Source organism: Marmota marmota, unplaced genomic scaffold (assembly GCF_001458135.2).
Source record: "Marmota marmota marmota unplaced genomic scaffold, marMar, whole genome shotgun sequence".
Lineage (NCBI taxonomy): Eukaryota > Metazoa > Chordata > Mammalia > Rodentia > Sciuridae > Marmota > Marmota marmota.
The window spans coordinates 57673919-57690934 of NW_026000037.1; the positions used below are offsets into that span (position 1 = coordinate 57673919).

General features: G+C 34.3%; 1 protein-coding gene and 1 non-coding gene across 4 annotated transcripts in view; one reads left to right on the forward strand and one right to left on the reverse strand.

Annotated features, from left to right (window-relative positions):
- The window catches only part of Tlk1 (tousled like kinase 1), a 139217-nt gene that overhangs the window by 67001 nt on the left and 55200 nt on the right, over nucleotides 1-17016 (reverse strand). The window lies entirely within an intron of this gene.
- LOC125619476 lies at nucleotides 404-630 on the forward strand. The gene has a single exon (XR_007351031.1). It is a non-coding gene; the product is annotated as a small nucleolar RNA U3 (small nucleolar RNA).

Here is a 17016-nt window from a genome sequence, read left to right on the forward strand (position 1 = left end):
ACTGCTCCCATAAGCCCTTCCCAAAGAATCTACTGAAAACAGACTTCAAAAATCCAAAATGAAGAATTTAATCACTTTAAGAACTAAAATCAAGCAGCAATATTATTTACTTATTGATAGAATTAAATATTACATTATTTATTTAATCCCTATCTTCTGCATTGATCTCGAGAGCCATGATTCTCAATATAGAAGATGCAGATGCAAATAAAATTTTTATAGTCCTGAATTAGAAGAATCAATATAAACTCATGCAATATTATTTTTGAAACAAACAAAATGAATATACACGTGTACACACACACAGCAACAGCAACACCAACCACCACCAATAATAGAAAATCTTATATCAGAATAACCTTCCCACAGATAACTATAAATTCTGGAAAAATATTTAAAAATTAGGACTATCCTTTCAGGGATCATTTCTATAGTTTGTTACCTGAAGATACTTGAGCAACCAAATGAGAGATTAACACTTTGAGGATGGGAACAGATTTGGAGGGCTTCCTGTTTTTACAGTTTTTTTTCCTGAAGGAAGGCCCTAAGAGTCAGCAACTAAAACTTTTGATTAAATCTTAAGTTTTACTGGTTTTAAAAACCAGTTTCAGTCTACAATAGCTGAAAAGGAAGGAGGAATATGCTGGAAAATAGAGAACCATAAAGAGTCCTGAACTCTGCATATTAATTCTGCCCACCTCTCTAGCTGTTCATGTACGAGTGGGAAAGACTATAAGCAGTCCAGGTAAGGCTAAAACAACTGAACAGAGATGCTGAGCTGCTGGCCCCCTTTGGCAGGCGCAGTTTAGATGTCAGTTCAGCTAAATTAACTGCCTACAAATAAAATAGAAAGAAAGAAAGAAAGAAAAAAAAGAAAGGAAGGAAGGAAGGAAGGAAATCAACATTCTCCAGAATACAACAATCCCCAGTCACTACGGTATGTCATTCAGAGTATAGAAAAAATACAACATTCCTAAACATATGAAGAAACAAACTCTTATGACCTACACTTGAGAAAAAGACATTCAATAGAGAGAAACTATAAAGTAACACAGATCCTAGAATCAGCTAAATTAGCTATAAACATGATTAAAATGAAAAAGGGAAATATGCTTATAATAAATGAACAAATTGGAAATTTCTGCAGAATGAAAATTGTGAAAAAGATGTAAATACTGGAACTGAAAATTTCACTCTGAAATAAAAAACAAATCACTAGATGGGCATAAAAGCAGAACTGAGAAGGACAGTATTGAAGACAGGTCAAAGAAATTATTCACATTAAATAACAGAAAGAAAAAGCTTTAAATTAGCATCTGTTGGACACTAGTAAGTAATTGAACATATATGTAATGAGAGTCACAGGACATAAAATGGAGCAGAAAAAAATATTTGAAGAAAATTTCAAAACTTGGTGAAGACGTTAATTTATAAGAGTTCACCAATTCTCCCAATCGGGTTAAGTACAAAGAAAACCATACCAAGGCACATCATAACCAAAAGGGAAAAAAAAATTTTAAAGCAGATAGAGAAGGCATACCTGAGAACAAAAGAAGGATATAAGTGACTGCTGATTTGTCATGAATACTGGAGGTCACATTTACTCTGTGGAAATCATGAGCCAGGAGAACCTTGCACTGAGGCACATAAGATACCATCATTAAGGAAACTGAAGAGATTAAGTACAGGTGAAAAAAGAGACCTAACTTAATCTTTTTCCCATGTTTTATTCTAGAAAGTTAGCAGTCACATTTATCCTCCACAGGTGGAAGATTATTTTCTCTCCAGAAAAGCAGACCATTTCAAAAGACAAGATACTAAGTTGTAAATCCCTCAAAGAAATTACACCCAGCTAGGTTATCCTACTAAAAAATCCATCAGACAATAAGCCCTGCCTACTCACACAAAGCATCTAATAAGTGTTTGAGTACGTAATGCACAGAGAAGAAACAAAAGACAACATCACTACATGTTTAAAGAAATGTAAATAAAAATAAAATGAAACCAGTAAGAGTTAATCCAGGCAGCAGGGGAAAAACTTCACATACAAATCATCACCAGTATATTCACTGGAAATTAAGTAAGTGACAAGTAAAGTACAAAAAAGTGGGGAGAGGACAGATAAAGCTGAAGAAATCATCCCCAAATCTTCCCTTACATAGAGACTAAATAAAATTGAAAGAAAAAAGAAAACTAGAGAATCAATGCAAGAAATCCTGGTCTAAATAATGAGAGCTCCAGAAAAAAGAATTTTAAAACTGAGTAGTTCAAATTATCCAAAAAAATAATTCAAGAAACTTTCCCAGAACTATAACGTGTGAGTTTCTGGACTGGAAGGACACCTGTTTTGAACCAAGCATACTGAATTCAAGACCACACCAAGACATATTATAATAAATTTTAAATGCTAGAAAATATCATAAAAAGCTTTCAGAGAAGTACAGGTCACTTACAAAGTTATCAGGATTCAAAACAGCAGTGGAGTGCTCAGCAGTAAAATGCTTTGAAAATTCTAAGAAAATGATTTCCAATCTAGAATTCTACTCCCCAGATAAACTAACAAGCAAGTAGGAGGTACAAAATACGCAAGATCTCAACAACAAAAATTCATCACCCTTATACCTTTTCTTAGGAAGTGACTAAAGAATCTCTTCCATCAAAACAAAGGAATAAACCAAGAAAAGATACAAGATGCAAGAACAGGAGCTCAAACGCAGGACACACAAAAACAGGAATTTTCATGATAAAAAAGGAAATTCTCAGCATACTACAGTGACAGAGCTACATCAATGTTTATAACAACTAATTCACAATAGCCAAGCTATGGAATCAACCTAGGTGTCCTTCAACAGATGAATGGATTAAAAAAATGTGATATATATATATATATATATATATATATATACAGAATGGAGTGTTACTCAGCCATAAAGAAGAACAAAATTATGGAATTTGCTGGTAAATGGATGGAGTTGGAGAATATCATGCTAAGTCAAATAAGCCAGGCCCCCATAACTAATGGCCAAATATTCTCTCTGATATGTGGATGCTAACTCATAACAAGGGAGGGTGGGGAGAATGGAAGTCCTTGGATTAGACCAAAGGGAATGAAGGAAAGGGAGCAGGGAGGGGAATAGGAAAGACAGTGGAATTAATGATCTATCCTTATATATGAATACACAACCAGGGTAACTCCACATCTTGTACAACCACAAGAATAGAATCCTAATTAGAGTTATACACCAGTATGTACAATATGCCAAAAGGCACTCTACAGTCATGTATATCTAAATAATAATAATAATAATAAAATATATAAAATAAGATTCTCAAATGGCATGCATCCTAGATATAAAGAATAACTAGCATGGACAAAAAGAGAAGAATGAAGGACTTTGGGAGTGATGTCTAAAAATAAAGGAAAAGAGGGAAGGAAAAAATAATTTGTATTTTAAAATAAGAGAGACTGGTACATGTTTACTGGTGAATATATGGATAATCACATTGTACTTAAAAAAAAAACTTAAAAAGACATCTACTATTAACTCTACGGGGAAAAAAAGTTACACAAAAGAAGAAATGTAATAATGAAAATTTGCATGACTCACCTATGAATAAATTTCCAGTCAAAATATGAACACTGAAAAACTGAATTAATCATAAACTGAAATACTGAGTGCTACCAAAATTAGGATGGGAAAAAAATGAGGAGGGGAACAGGAAAGTGTGGATATTTCTTTAAGAGTACTGGAGCTGGGGCTATAGCTCAGCGGCAGAGTGCCTGCCTAGCACATGAGAGACACTGGGTTCGATCCTCAGCACCACATAAAAATAAAACAAATAAAATAAAGACATACTGTCCATCTACAACAACAAGAATTTTTTTTAAAAAAAGGTATAAGACTGGATTGTTTGAAAGACCCAACTCCTTATTTTCTATAAAACAAAGTCAATAACTATCTGAAATTGCAAGATAAGTAACTATCATAATTTAAAATACATATGTAAAAAAAGCTACAAAAGAAGAGGAACTGACTTTGGGAAGAATGCATCTAAGGCTGGAAGGATGGGACAAAGTTCTATCAATTATAATTATAGGCCTAAAAGATTGTGTGACTCTTACTTCTTATTTGTAGGAATTCTTTCTACATTCTGGGTTATAGGTCTTTGATGGTTTGCCTTTTCACTCTCTTTTTTTTTTGTCATTTTAAACATGGTTAAATTTACAAATGTTTTTTTCTTTATGTTTGTGCCTTGTATAACCCATTTATGAAATTTGTCGATCCAACTCACAAACATAGTCTATTCTTATTAAAACTTTATTGTGACTACAATTTAACCGGAATTCGTTTTTGTATCATGGTAAGAGCTGGGAATTAAGGGATTTTTATTTCCCCATACAAATATCCAATTGCTCTAGTGCATCTATTATAAAATCACCTTTTTCCCAAGGCACTGCAGTGTCACCTTTGTCATAAATCAAGTTATGACATAGGATGACAGTTGCTGAACTCTGTTCTGTTCTATTGATATACTTTTTTTCTACCTTTTTGTCAATATTACACTAATTTAATTATTTTAACTTTATTATATTCCTTGATATCTAATAGTATAGTTCCTTCAGCTTTGTACCTCCCCTCAGCCTTTTTTTGTTTTTGTATTTCCTTTAAGACTGCCTTAACCATACTTGGCCTTTATAATTTGATATAAGTTTTGGAATCAGCCTGCCAATTTCTCCACTCCTCAAAACCATGTGGGATTACAGTGAATCAATAGAACATTTTAAGAAGTGATAGACTTATAACACTATCTTCCAAAACATGAACTTTATACCTCTCATTTGGTTAGGGTTTTTTGATTTTTCTGCATTCTACAGTTTTCAGTGACAATGTCTTGAGTATTTCCTATACTGCTGTACATAGTATCATTTTAATAACTTCATTTTCCATTTAATTGTTGTTGACATATACAAATATAATAATTTTAATACATGATTTATATCCAATGACCTTGATTAATTTACTTCTTAGTTTTATTCATAGATTCTTGGTGATTTTTTTTCTATGTCACAATCATGTTATGGGAACCATCTTTATTTCTCTATGGGTACCAGTTACATAACTGTGTTTAGTTACTGAAAATTCATTGAGCAATATACTTATGAGCTGGGGATTTGGCTCAGTTGTAGGGTACTTGCTTAGCATACACGAGGCCCCAGGTACAGTCCCCAGTACAACAACAATATCAACAAAAATATACTTACGATATATGCATTACTCTATATGTACTGAGGAGAACTACTTAGAAGCTCTGCAATTTATCTAATTTCACTATTGACATAAAAATCTTCATATTTTATCACAAGGCGTTTCTTGTAAAAAGCACTTATTTAAAAAGGTTGATAATCTCATTATTGATTCCTTGGAGAACATAACTATAACAATTCTTCATAGATTAGTATCCATTTATTCTTTTTTTATAAGTATTTTTAAATTGTAGAGGGACAGAATATTTTATTTATTTATTTTTTGTGGTGCTGGGGATGGAATCTAGTGCCCCACAAATGCTAGGCAAGCAAGCACTCTACCACTGAGCTACAATTGCAGCTCCCCCATTTATTCTTACTTAGCTTCAGTATCAAAATTTAATTCTGCATCAGAATCAGTTTAGAAATGCTTTCCCTAATTACAATATAACTCTACTTTTAAAATTATTTTAATTTCTTTCTTTTCAATTATAATTGCACATTATTTATGGGGTACAGTGTGATATTTCAAAACACGTATACTATGTGTATTGATCAAATCGGGGTAATTAGTATTTTCATTTCCTTACCATTTCTTCTAGATCCTCTCTAGTTCTTTTTTTCTTCTTTCTTTATTTGGTACTGGGGATTAAACTCAGGGGCACCTTATCCCTGAGCTACATCCCTAGCCTTTTTAATTTTGACACAGGGTCTCACTATATTGCTTAGGGCCTTGCTAAATTGCTGAGGCTGGCTTTGAACTTGTGATCCTTCTGCCTCAGCCTTCTGAGCTACTGGGATTACAGGTGTGGGCCACTGTATCTGGCATTCTTCTAGTTCTTTACAAATACACAACAAGTTAATGTACACTATAGTTGCCCTACTGCTACTAGAATGTGTTCCTCCTATCTAACTGAACTGTGATACTCATTTTATCCAACCTCCCAACTACCATTCTTAGCCTCTAAGTAGTGCTACTCTCTATCATTTGGGGATCAACATTTTTGGTTACCACATAAGAAAGAAAATGTTTATTTATGTGTCTGGCTTATTTAACCTAACATGTCTTCTACTTCCATCTAATTCTCCCACAAACCACAGCATTTCATTTTTTAATGGTTAAATAATATTTCATTGTGTGTATGTGTGTCCCATTTTTCTTAACCATTCATCTGTCTGACTCCACATCTGAGCTACCGTACATAGTGCTGCAATACACATGGGCATAAAGGTATCTCTTTGATATGCTGATTTAATTTCTTTTGGATTTATACTAGAAGTGGGATAGCTGGTAGACACTGGGAATGTATGTTTAGTTTTATGAGGTCTTATGGTTTGAATGTGAGGTATCCCCCAAAAGATCACATGCAAGATAATGCAAGAGGTTTGGAGAAGAAATGATTGGGTTATAGCCTTAATCTAATCAGTGAATTACTCAACTTCACCCCAGGGAATTAACTGAGTGGTAACTGGAAGTAGGTGGGGTGTAGTTAGAGCAAGCAGTTCACTGGGGGTGTAGCTATCGGCTATATATTTTATATCTGGAGAGTGGAGACACTCTCTCCCTGCTTGCTGATCACCATGTGAGCTGCTTCCCTCTGCCATACTCTTCCACCATGATATTCTGCCTCACCTTGAGCCCCAAGGAATGAAGCCTGCTGTCTATGGATTGAGACCTCTGAAACCGTGAGCCCTCAGATAAATTTTTCCTCCTAAAATTGTTCTGGTAAGATCTTTTAGCCACAGCAAGAAAAAACTGATGAATAAAACATGAGGAATCTCCATGTAGTTCCCCATAAGGGCCATGCTAATTTACATTCCCACGATCAGTGACTAAGAGTTCTCCCATTGGGCTGAGGCTGTAGCTCAGTGGCAGAGCACTTGCCTAGCACGTGTGAGGCACTGGGCTCAATCCTTAGCACCACATAAAAATAAATAAATAAAGGCATTCTGCCCATCTATAACTACAAAAAATTTTTCAAAAGACAAAAGAGTTCTTTCTTATCCACATTCTTGCCAGCATTGATTATTTTGCTTTTTTAATAATAGTCATTGTTACTGGGTAAGAAGATATCTCATTGTGGTTCTGGTTTGCAATTCCCTGAGGGCAGTTATATATAACCCTATAAGGTTTTCATTGGTATTCTGGCCAACAGTATGGTGAAAAAAACAATATTTAAACTAGCCGATACCTTTTTTTTTTTTAACCAAGACTATTAAAATTAACATTTAAAAATTAATTTTCTCAGTTGCATTAGCCATATTTTAAGTCAACTAACAGCATAACAGGCCACACAGATATAAAACAGAGCCACCATTATAGAAATTCTGTTGGACAGAGTTGCTATAGACCAGGGGTCAGAAAACTATATAGCTCTCCATCTATTTTTATAAATAAAATTTTATTGGGACATAGCCACACTCATTTGATTACATACAATTTGTGGTTACTTTAGTGCTATGACAGCAGAACTAACCAGAACAACTGAGACATTGTGTGTGATGTACCATATGATATACATATTAACTACTTGGACCTACAGAGAAAAAGTTATACACCTTTGCTATAGACCATATCCCCCCCTCCAACAACAACAACAACAAAATACGGTAGGAATGTGCATGTGTGTATACATAAGAAAGAATGAGAATGAATGGAAATGCTTTTACAGTTAAGAGTGCAATGCTATATTTCACCAACAGATGCCCCCACCTACCCAGCTATAATCTAGTGAAAAAAATCCCTCACTTCCCTAAAAAAGCAGTCTTAAATCTGAAATTTGAAATTCAAGTCTTCTGATACAAAACACAGTAAACACTTTCCATTTTAGGTGCTCAACATTCGTTCCAAGTTCAAGACAGCACGAGTTTCCTTCTAGAAAACTACAGATTAATTTGCCTAACTACTTTAACTCCTTTCATATATACTCTCCACCCATACCAACAGCCAAGAAACCAAAGGGAAAGCACAAAACCAGTACTCAAATAATCAACTCTCTCCCCTTGAATTCTGTGTCTTGAAAGTGATATAATAAAGGAAGGATGGGGAAAGGAGAGTGAGAGAGAAAAAGAGTGTGTGTGTGTGTATGTGTGTGTGTGTTTGAATCCAGTAGAGATATAGAATCAGAATGTGAGTATTTCCTGCTGCCTAGAGACCCAGAGTTGCCCCAATTCCTAAGTCTGGGTTTCCAAGCCTCTGAACCATTCTATGAATTACACAATATCTGCCAAAATCTTCCCTTCTTTGTTTAAGGTAGCTAGAGTTCGTTTCTTTTTCTGCAAATAAAGTCCAATATTAATATAAAATGTAAATCATTTAACAATGGTTTGGCAGAAAATATGGAACGGAATGAAGTGGAAAATCACTATCTTAAAAACAAGATAATTTATCCATATATAACATTTAATTTTAAAAGGGCACACTGAATATTTTGACAAGGATGAGCTCTAAGGTAAAACTGTAAAACAGGCTAAGTTTTGGTCCCTACCCTCAATCTCAATCAGCACTACCACTATGCTGGTTCTTGATTCTGAGTTGCCCATTATTCATCCACTATTCTGTTCTTACCTCTCTGTTAATTGCCAATTAATTCTAAATATTAATTAAGGAGTTTAAATTTCAGTTTGCATCTATGGGTACAAAGGCAAAGCCAGTGGTATGTTTCCCATCTCCCCAAACATCTTTAGTTCACTAGTATTCCAAAACATCCACTTAATATGCCAATGGGAATGTGTCACATTTTAACAGAATATGAAATGTGGATTTAACCTACAAACTAAGATCACCCTCCAACTCCTGAGGCCGTTACTAGAATGACTATAAGGAATTTGAAATAGGGTTTGTGTTTTCTGTATGGAAACCAAGAACATTAAATGAAACTTTACACATAATCAGTATTTTAAATATATGCTGAGGGCTGGAGATGCAGCTCAAAGGTAGACCACTTGCCTAGCATGTGTGAGGTCCTGGGTTCAACATAGCACTGAAAAGGAAAAAAAAAAAAGCTGAGGGAATGAAGCAAGTGGGTGTTTTATTTTGTTTTCCATATAATGTTATCAGCACAGAAATAAGTAAATTAGTAAACCAAACAAATCCTGGTCCTATTTTCAGTTCCAAATACCATGTTGGATCTTACTAGAGGCACAAAATCTCACTAGAGATCTTGTTGGTGATCACTAGGGGCACAATGTTAGAGCAAGTCCAGAAAGACTACATGAGCCATGGGAACTCCAGGTGCAATTCAAATATTTTCTCCAGTTTTCTTTAGAATACATCTATGTCTCAATTCTAGTCTTCTAACAGCCTTAGCCTCCAAGGTTTTCAAAACAGAATTAGAATAAAGGTATACTGTTTTGATTTCTTAAAGTTATTTCATTCCCCAAATTAAGCAACTGAGCTATGCCACAGTCCCTTGTACTCAAGATCTTAGCAGTCTGTAAAAAATAAATTAACATGTAATAGGGTAAAATCTGTTCTGGTACATATAGATTATCAATGAAAGGACATAGGTTTGCCAAATTTGATTTGGGCAATCAGGTGAAAAGAAGCAGTCATAAAACATTTGACCTTTGACATTTAAACAGCAGTGAATCTGATGAAAAAGGGGGATAAGGGCAAGTGAAGCAAAGTTAACTGCATGTTCAACAGAAAAAAGACGTGAAAAACTATGCTCATTATGGAACCACTGGTGGTCTGATATGACTGGATAAAAGTAGGACTATGAAGAAAAGATGAAAGGTGGGGCATAAAATTGGGCCATAGAGATAAGGCAAAGGTTCCAAGACAAAGCAATGGTAAAAAATAGGGCTTCTAAACAAGAGTCTGAAATTAACTGGCTAACCACATGAAAAAGAATGAATATGAACTCCCTTCCTCCTAAATATACACAAATGAACTCAAAATGGATTAAAGACCTTAAGAACCAGAACTAACTATACGTGTTTTACCAGAAAACACTATGTGTGTGTGTGTGTGTGTGTGTGTGTGTGTGTGTGTCCGTGTCCCTAGATTAGGCAATGGTTTCTTACATAGGATACTCAAAGAATTAGAGAAAATATGCAATCATATATCTTGATATGTACAATCCTTAGAACTCAAGTGTGAATAAATAACCAAGTTTTTAAACGGGTAAAAGATTTGAATAGGTATCTCACCAAAGGAGATATGTGAACAATAAGTACTTGAAAAGTAAAGATTTCCAATCATTAAGGAAATGCAAATCAAAACACAATGACACCACTTCACACACCACTCAGACTGGCTATAATAAAAAAATTAACAAGCCCTGGCAAGGATGTGGAGAAATTAGAATTGCTTATACATTGCTGATGGAAATGTAAAATGGCAAAACTATTTTAAAAAACAGTTTGGTAGTTTCTCAAAATATTAAACACAGAGCCACCGTAGAATTCCTTTCCTACCTACATACCCAAGAGAGCTAAAACACACGTCTACACAAAAACTACCAAAGTGTTCCTAACAGTTCATAATATTATTGTCCAAAAAAATGGTAACAACCCAAATGTCCACTAACTCATGAGTGGATAAATAACATGTGACATATCCATATAATGGAATTATTTGGTCATAAAGAGAAACGAGTACTGATATATGTACTGCAGCATTTATGAACCATAAAAACATTATGCCAGGTGAAAATCGCCAGACACAATGTTACATAGTGTATAACTGCATTTATATGACATGTCCATAATAGAAAAATCTAGAGAGACAAAAAGTAAACTAGTACCTTCCAGGAACTAGAGTATAAAGTAGGGGAACAGGGAAGTTGCTGCTAATGGTCAGGGGTTTCATTTAGAGGGCAGGAAAAACATTCTGGAGTTTGACAATTGTGGTGTGTGAACAACTGTGTATATATTTAAAAACTACTGAGTGCATATTTTAAATGGGTCAATTTTATGGTATGTGAATTATCTTTCAGTATAAAAAGATATAAAAGTTCAAATTACTGGAGAGAAAGAGCATAAAAGAAAAAAAGCTTGACAAAATACAGTATATAGCATATAGCAGGGATAGGCTCAGCATCAGTCATCTTTTAATTGTGTTTGCAGCTGCTATTCTCTAACACCAGTGCAGCCATTAGCCAATGAAGCTCTAGCTGAAGGAGAAGTGGGCTAAGGAGGTGTCAATATCAGGCTTATCCCAGCTGAGTCCTCCTCAAATCAACAGGGTGGTAAAGCACTCAGGAAGCAATCAGCTACTAAAGTCACTTCCAAATGCACCGACTACTGGACAGATGATGAAATCTCATCCCAAGTCTAGGAACTGCAACACTTTGTGACATCTGACATTATTAAAAGTCCACTGAACTTATGATTCATAAATCCCACCCCCTTCCAGTGTCTGTTGTGAGAAATTACTCAAGTCTTCAAAACAGATCTGCACTTCCAGACCAATTACTGGTGGTTTGCACGAGTCAAGTGAGATCTATCTGGTTGGCCTGTTTTGAACACACCAACCTGTGTGCTATTCATATCAAACATGTAACAATTATGCCAAAAGACATCCAGTACAAGCCACATACATGGAGAATAAGAATTCATTATGATGGGAAACATTTCATTCTGGAAAAAAAAATTCCCATTTTTGGTATTTTTGAACATCAGATATTTTCCCCATGGGGTCAAAAGGTACCTACCTAAGTGTATGATTTCAAGAGGGAAAACAAGGTATAGAAATCAGATATTGGCAGTTTTCCCATTTTAATTTGTTTGAATTTTTTATATAAATGCAGGAACATAAAGCATTAATGCAAGTCAGAATGTATCAGTAAATAAGTTTCAACAGTTTGACTACATAACAATTATAAATAAACTTATTAAATTTTTCTGGACAATATCAGCACATATATTTTTTAAACAAGTAAATTTTTTATTGACAAACAACAAAAAATATAGCAGTATATAACCCTTTATATAAACATTCAAATAAACATTAGGTACACATGCAAACATACACACACACAGAGACTCCAAGTTTTCCGAGAATAAGAACTGTAACACCAATAAAACAAATAACCCAATTAATAAATGTGCCAAGGAACTGACAGACACTTCTTAGAAGAAGATTTATAATCAATCAATAAATATATGAAAAAATGTTCAACATCTCTAGCAATTAGAGACATGCAAATCAAAACTACTCTAAGATTTCACCTCACTCTAGTCTGAACGGCCACAGTGGAGTAAAGGCGCACTCATACATTGTTGGTGGGACTGCAAATTGGTGGAAAGCAGTATGGAGAATTCTTGGAAAACTGGGAATGGAACCACCATTTGACCCAGCTATCCCACTCCTTGGTCTATACCCAAAAGACTTAAAATCAGCATACTACAGGGACACAGCCACATGGATGTTTATAGCAGCACAATTCACAATAGCTAAATTATGGAACCAACCTAGATGCCCTTCAGTAGATGAATGGATAAAGAAATTTTGTATATATACACATGGAATATTATTCAGCATCAAAAGAGAATAAAATTATGACATTTGCAGGTAAATGGATGGAGTTGGAGAATATAATGCTAAGTTAGCCAATCCAAAAAAAAAAAGCCAAATGTTTTCTCTGATTTAAGGATGCTGATTCATAATGGGGAGGCATAGAAGGATTAGATGAACTCTAGATAGGGCAAAGAGGAAAAGCAGAGGGAGAGGAAGGATTGGGGGGTGGGGGTAGGCAAGACGGTGGAATGAGATGGTATTATTACCCTAAATACATGTATGAAGACATGAGCGGTGTGACTCTACTTTGTGTACAACCAGAGATATGAAAAATTGTGCTATATATCTATAATATGAATTGTAATACTTTCTGCTGTCATATATAATAAATTAATGAAAAAATATAAAAAATAAAAATAAAAAATAAATGAAATTGATTTTAAATAGACAATGTAAACGAGCTACTTCAGTTCATTTCTGAGTATTTTTCTAGAATCTCTCTGTCTACACAAGTAAATTAAATATATCTTCTTTGGTTCCTCTCTTCTTAAAGCTGGTATTAAACAGAGTGCCCTGCAATACATTTTTCCCTTAATGCATCTTGAAGAAACTTCCAAATCAATAAAAAGATAGCTTCATCTTTTCTTTTTTCCTTTGCTATTTCCTTTCTTTCAAACAAGTAATCTACTGTTCATGCCATATTTCAATAAGTCCTTTATGATCCTGCCACAGAAGAGGAGAATTATTTTTGTTGGCACCACAGTTTCCCCTTTTCTGATATATTTAATTTCATTTTTTATTCTATAAATCAGTACATTAACTTTTAACAACGTAATTTTTTTAAAGTTTTAACTGTGTGCCGTAACTTCTCTCTATGTAACATAAGAAAATATATCTTCCACTTAGTTTCTTTCCCCAAGTGACAGCTACATGGAAACTTTACATCATTACAATTGGAAACATTTGCTTTTACCTTCTATCTATAACCTTACAACAATGCCACAAACCTGTGCCATAAAGGTCTGGCAAGTAAAATAAACAGATAAATTAAAAACAAAAGTATGAATTATAGAATAAAGGTTTTCTTTCCAGTTGTTTCTTACTATTTGCTGTAAATGCTGAATTAATTAATAAGGAACCATCACTTCTAGGGGAAATAAAGAGTTATGTTCCTGTAAGCTTCTGAACAAAATTTGGTCTATTGATCAATACATAACCTTGTTGTATTTAGGTCTAAAGACACCTTACTTAATAGATATATTATCGACTCATTAACATTTAACTTATGACCATAGCACTATAATTATCAATATGTATATTTCTTTTGTAAAGCACACAGCCTTCTTATAAATATTAGGCAGTAGTTCTGAACTATGTTTGGGGGTCATTAACAAAAATGTGAAAAATATAGCACTAAATAAACTGAGGAAAGAATACCGTATGAAAGCTTAAAAAAGAACGTCAATTTGGCTGGGCACAATGGCACATGCCTGTAATCCCAGCAGCTCAGGACGCTGAGGCAAGAGGATTGCAAGTTCAAAGCGAGCCTCAGCAATTGGGCAAGGCACTAAGTAACTCAGCAAGACCCTGTTTCTAAACAAAATACAAAAAAGGGCTGGGGGTGTGGCTCAATGGTCAAGTGCGATCTCCAGTACGCCCCCGCAAAATGTCCATTTTGTTTGTTTGTTTTGATTTTTTGCAGTACCAGATACAAACCAAGGCCTCTCTACCACTGAGCCACATCACCAGCCCTTTTGAAAAATGTTGAAATAGGGTCTCACTAAGTTACTGAGTCTGGCCTCAAACTTTCAATCCTCCTGCCTCAGCTTTCAGAATAGCCGGAAGTAGAGGCATGAGTCATCGTGTTCAACTTTTTGGTTTGTTTTTTCTTTTCCCATAGCTTTACTGAGGTAAAATTGAACTACAATAAAATACACATATTTGAAGTATGCAATATGATCAGTTTTGACATGTATGTAACCAATACAATCAATATAAAAAGCATTTCCATTACTTTTTAAAAATTTGAAATCATGCAGACTATTTTCTACATGATTTATTACATTAGAAATCAATCACCTTAAGAAATATAGAACATCACCCCCACAAGTCAACTATTTCAAAATTAAACGGCGCACTTATAAATATCTCAGCAATCAAGGAAGAAAGCACAAGAAATAAAAAGTACGTTGAACTGAGTGATAATAAAAGCTTAAAATATCAGATGTCTGGGATGAAACAGTACTCAGATGAACATTTATAACTTAAAGCACTGGTATCAGAAAAAAGCTAGAATAACAATCAGATTATTTTCAAATTATGTACTAGGAAGAAAAAAAGAATAGGAGCAGAAGTAATATGAAACAGAGAATAATACAGCTAATTTGATAAAAAGCAAACAAGTCTAATCAAGAAAAAAACAAACAACATAAAAATTAATATCACTGGAAAGTGAGCTATCAAAATAACCTACAGAGGCTAAAATTATATTAAGGTAACATTACAATTGTATGCCAACATATGGGATATCTTACATAACACAGTCTATATTAAAGAAGGATCCATGTGCTGCTGAGAAGAATGTTAAAAGAGTGTCAATTTGTTCAGTCTCAGATAACTCAAATCTTTCACCATTCTCCATAGGTGCAGGCCCTTAGATGACAACAAAAGCAATAAGAGTTTTATTTTTGAAGTAATAAACAAATTTGAGCAAGTAGGTGAATTTGCAAATATGGAATCCTCAAATAATGAGGGCTGACTCTGTAGGAGGAAGGGATTATATTCATCAAATCAAGCATATCCCACATAGTTTTGCTCATTTATTTGAACAGTTTAAATCTAAAAGAATTATATTAAAATCTTTAAATACAATTGTGTTTTAACAAATCCACCATATATTTCCAGAACGGTTTGGCAGGTAAAAATTTACGACTATCATAACTTCTTTATCTTTAGCCTATAAAAACAGATTCAAGTCTAAGTAATCTTGGGGTTTCCATCACAAGAAGGGAAACACAATAAACAAACATTAACGTTTCATACTATGAAGGAACCAATAGCTCTAGCTTTAAAAAAAAGGAGGAGGCAGTGAACGGGGTGGTATAACATAGGTATCATCCTACACAGCACAGTGAGAAATCTTCCCTGAAGAGGTGACATTCGAGCAGAAATTTGAATAAAGTGAGGAAGAACTATAAAGCACCTGGCAGATAAGCCAGGGAAGGTACCACGGTGGTACAGCTGTTAACAGAGATGAGCAACTACCAATGGCTAGATCTTAGAAGGCTTTGTTGGCACAGTGAAGATTCTGAATTTTAAGTACAACTGAAAATCTCTGGAGAGTTTTGAGTTGGGGACAAAATTGATCTCAACTTATATTTTAACTGTATTTTATTTTTCTATGATTATCTATAATACTTTCTTTTCAGAAGTTTTGTCATTTTTAGAGAGATGTTTCTTGTCAACAGCCTATAGAGGGATTCCCATTTCCTATGATAATATATACTTGGTTTTATTTCTTCTATCTTATATAACAGCATATAAAAGTAAAATACTTTGTTTCTTCTTTCTCCTTCCCTTACTTGGATTATGTCTCTTTTTATTCTACCTTCCAAAACCCACTGCAGTAATTTACACTTCTATGTACATCACCTCTGTTGTCTGTGTTCACTTTCTTACTTTTAGTAAACATAATACTGGTCTTCTTTACAGATAAATAAAATCCTAATTATTATTCTGTTCTCCTAGATGACTTTCTTATCACCTTTTTCCCTACCCTTTTCTCCCAGAGCACCATCACTATTAGAAATTTGATCCTTAAGAGTGCTTTTACTGCTGGGTGAGTGCATGAACACCTGTACTACCAGAAACTTGGGAGGCTGAGGCAGGAGGATCACAAGTTCAAAGCCAGCCTCAGCAACTTAGAGACACCCTTTCTCAAAATAAAAAAATAAAAGGGCTGGGGATGTGCCTCAGTGGGTAAGCACCTCTGGGTTCAATCATCCCTGGTACCAAAAAAAAAAAAAAAAGATTGTCCTTCTATATTAAAAACCTTCAGTGGTACTAAAATTTGCCACCCAGTAATACTGCATTTCGAAGGTACATTATCATCATCCATTTAAATAAAAATATTTTAAGAGCATTGCTCACTATTGGCTTACATTTGTAGTTTCACCTATATTTATTTTTAAATGAGAATTTTTAAAAATTATACACCCAAAAGATGAAAGCAAACATTAATTATTATCTTCTGACATACATAAATACTCAAATTTCTCCTACTGTCTCAAAGATGTCCTTTGTAACT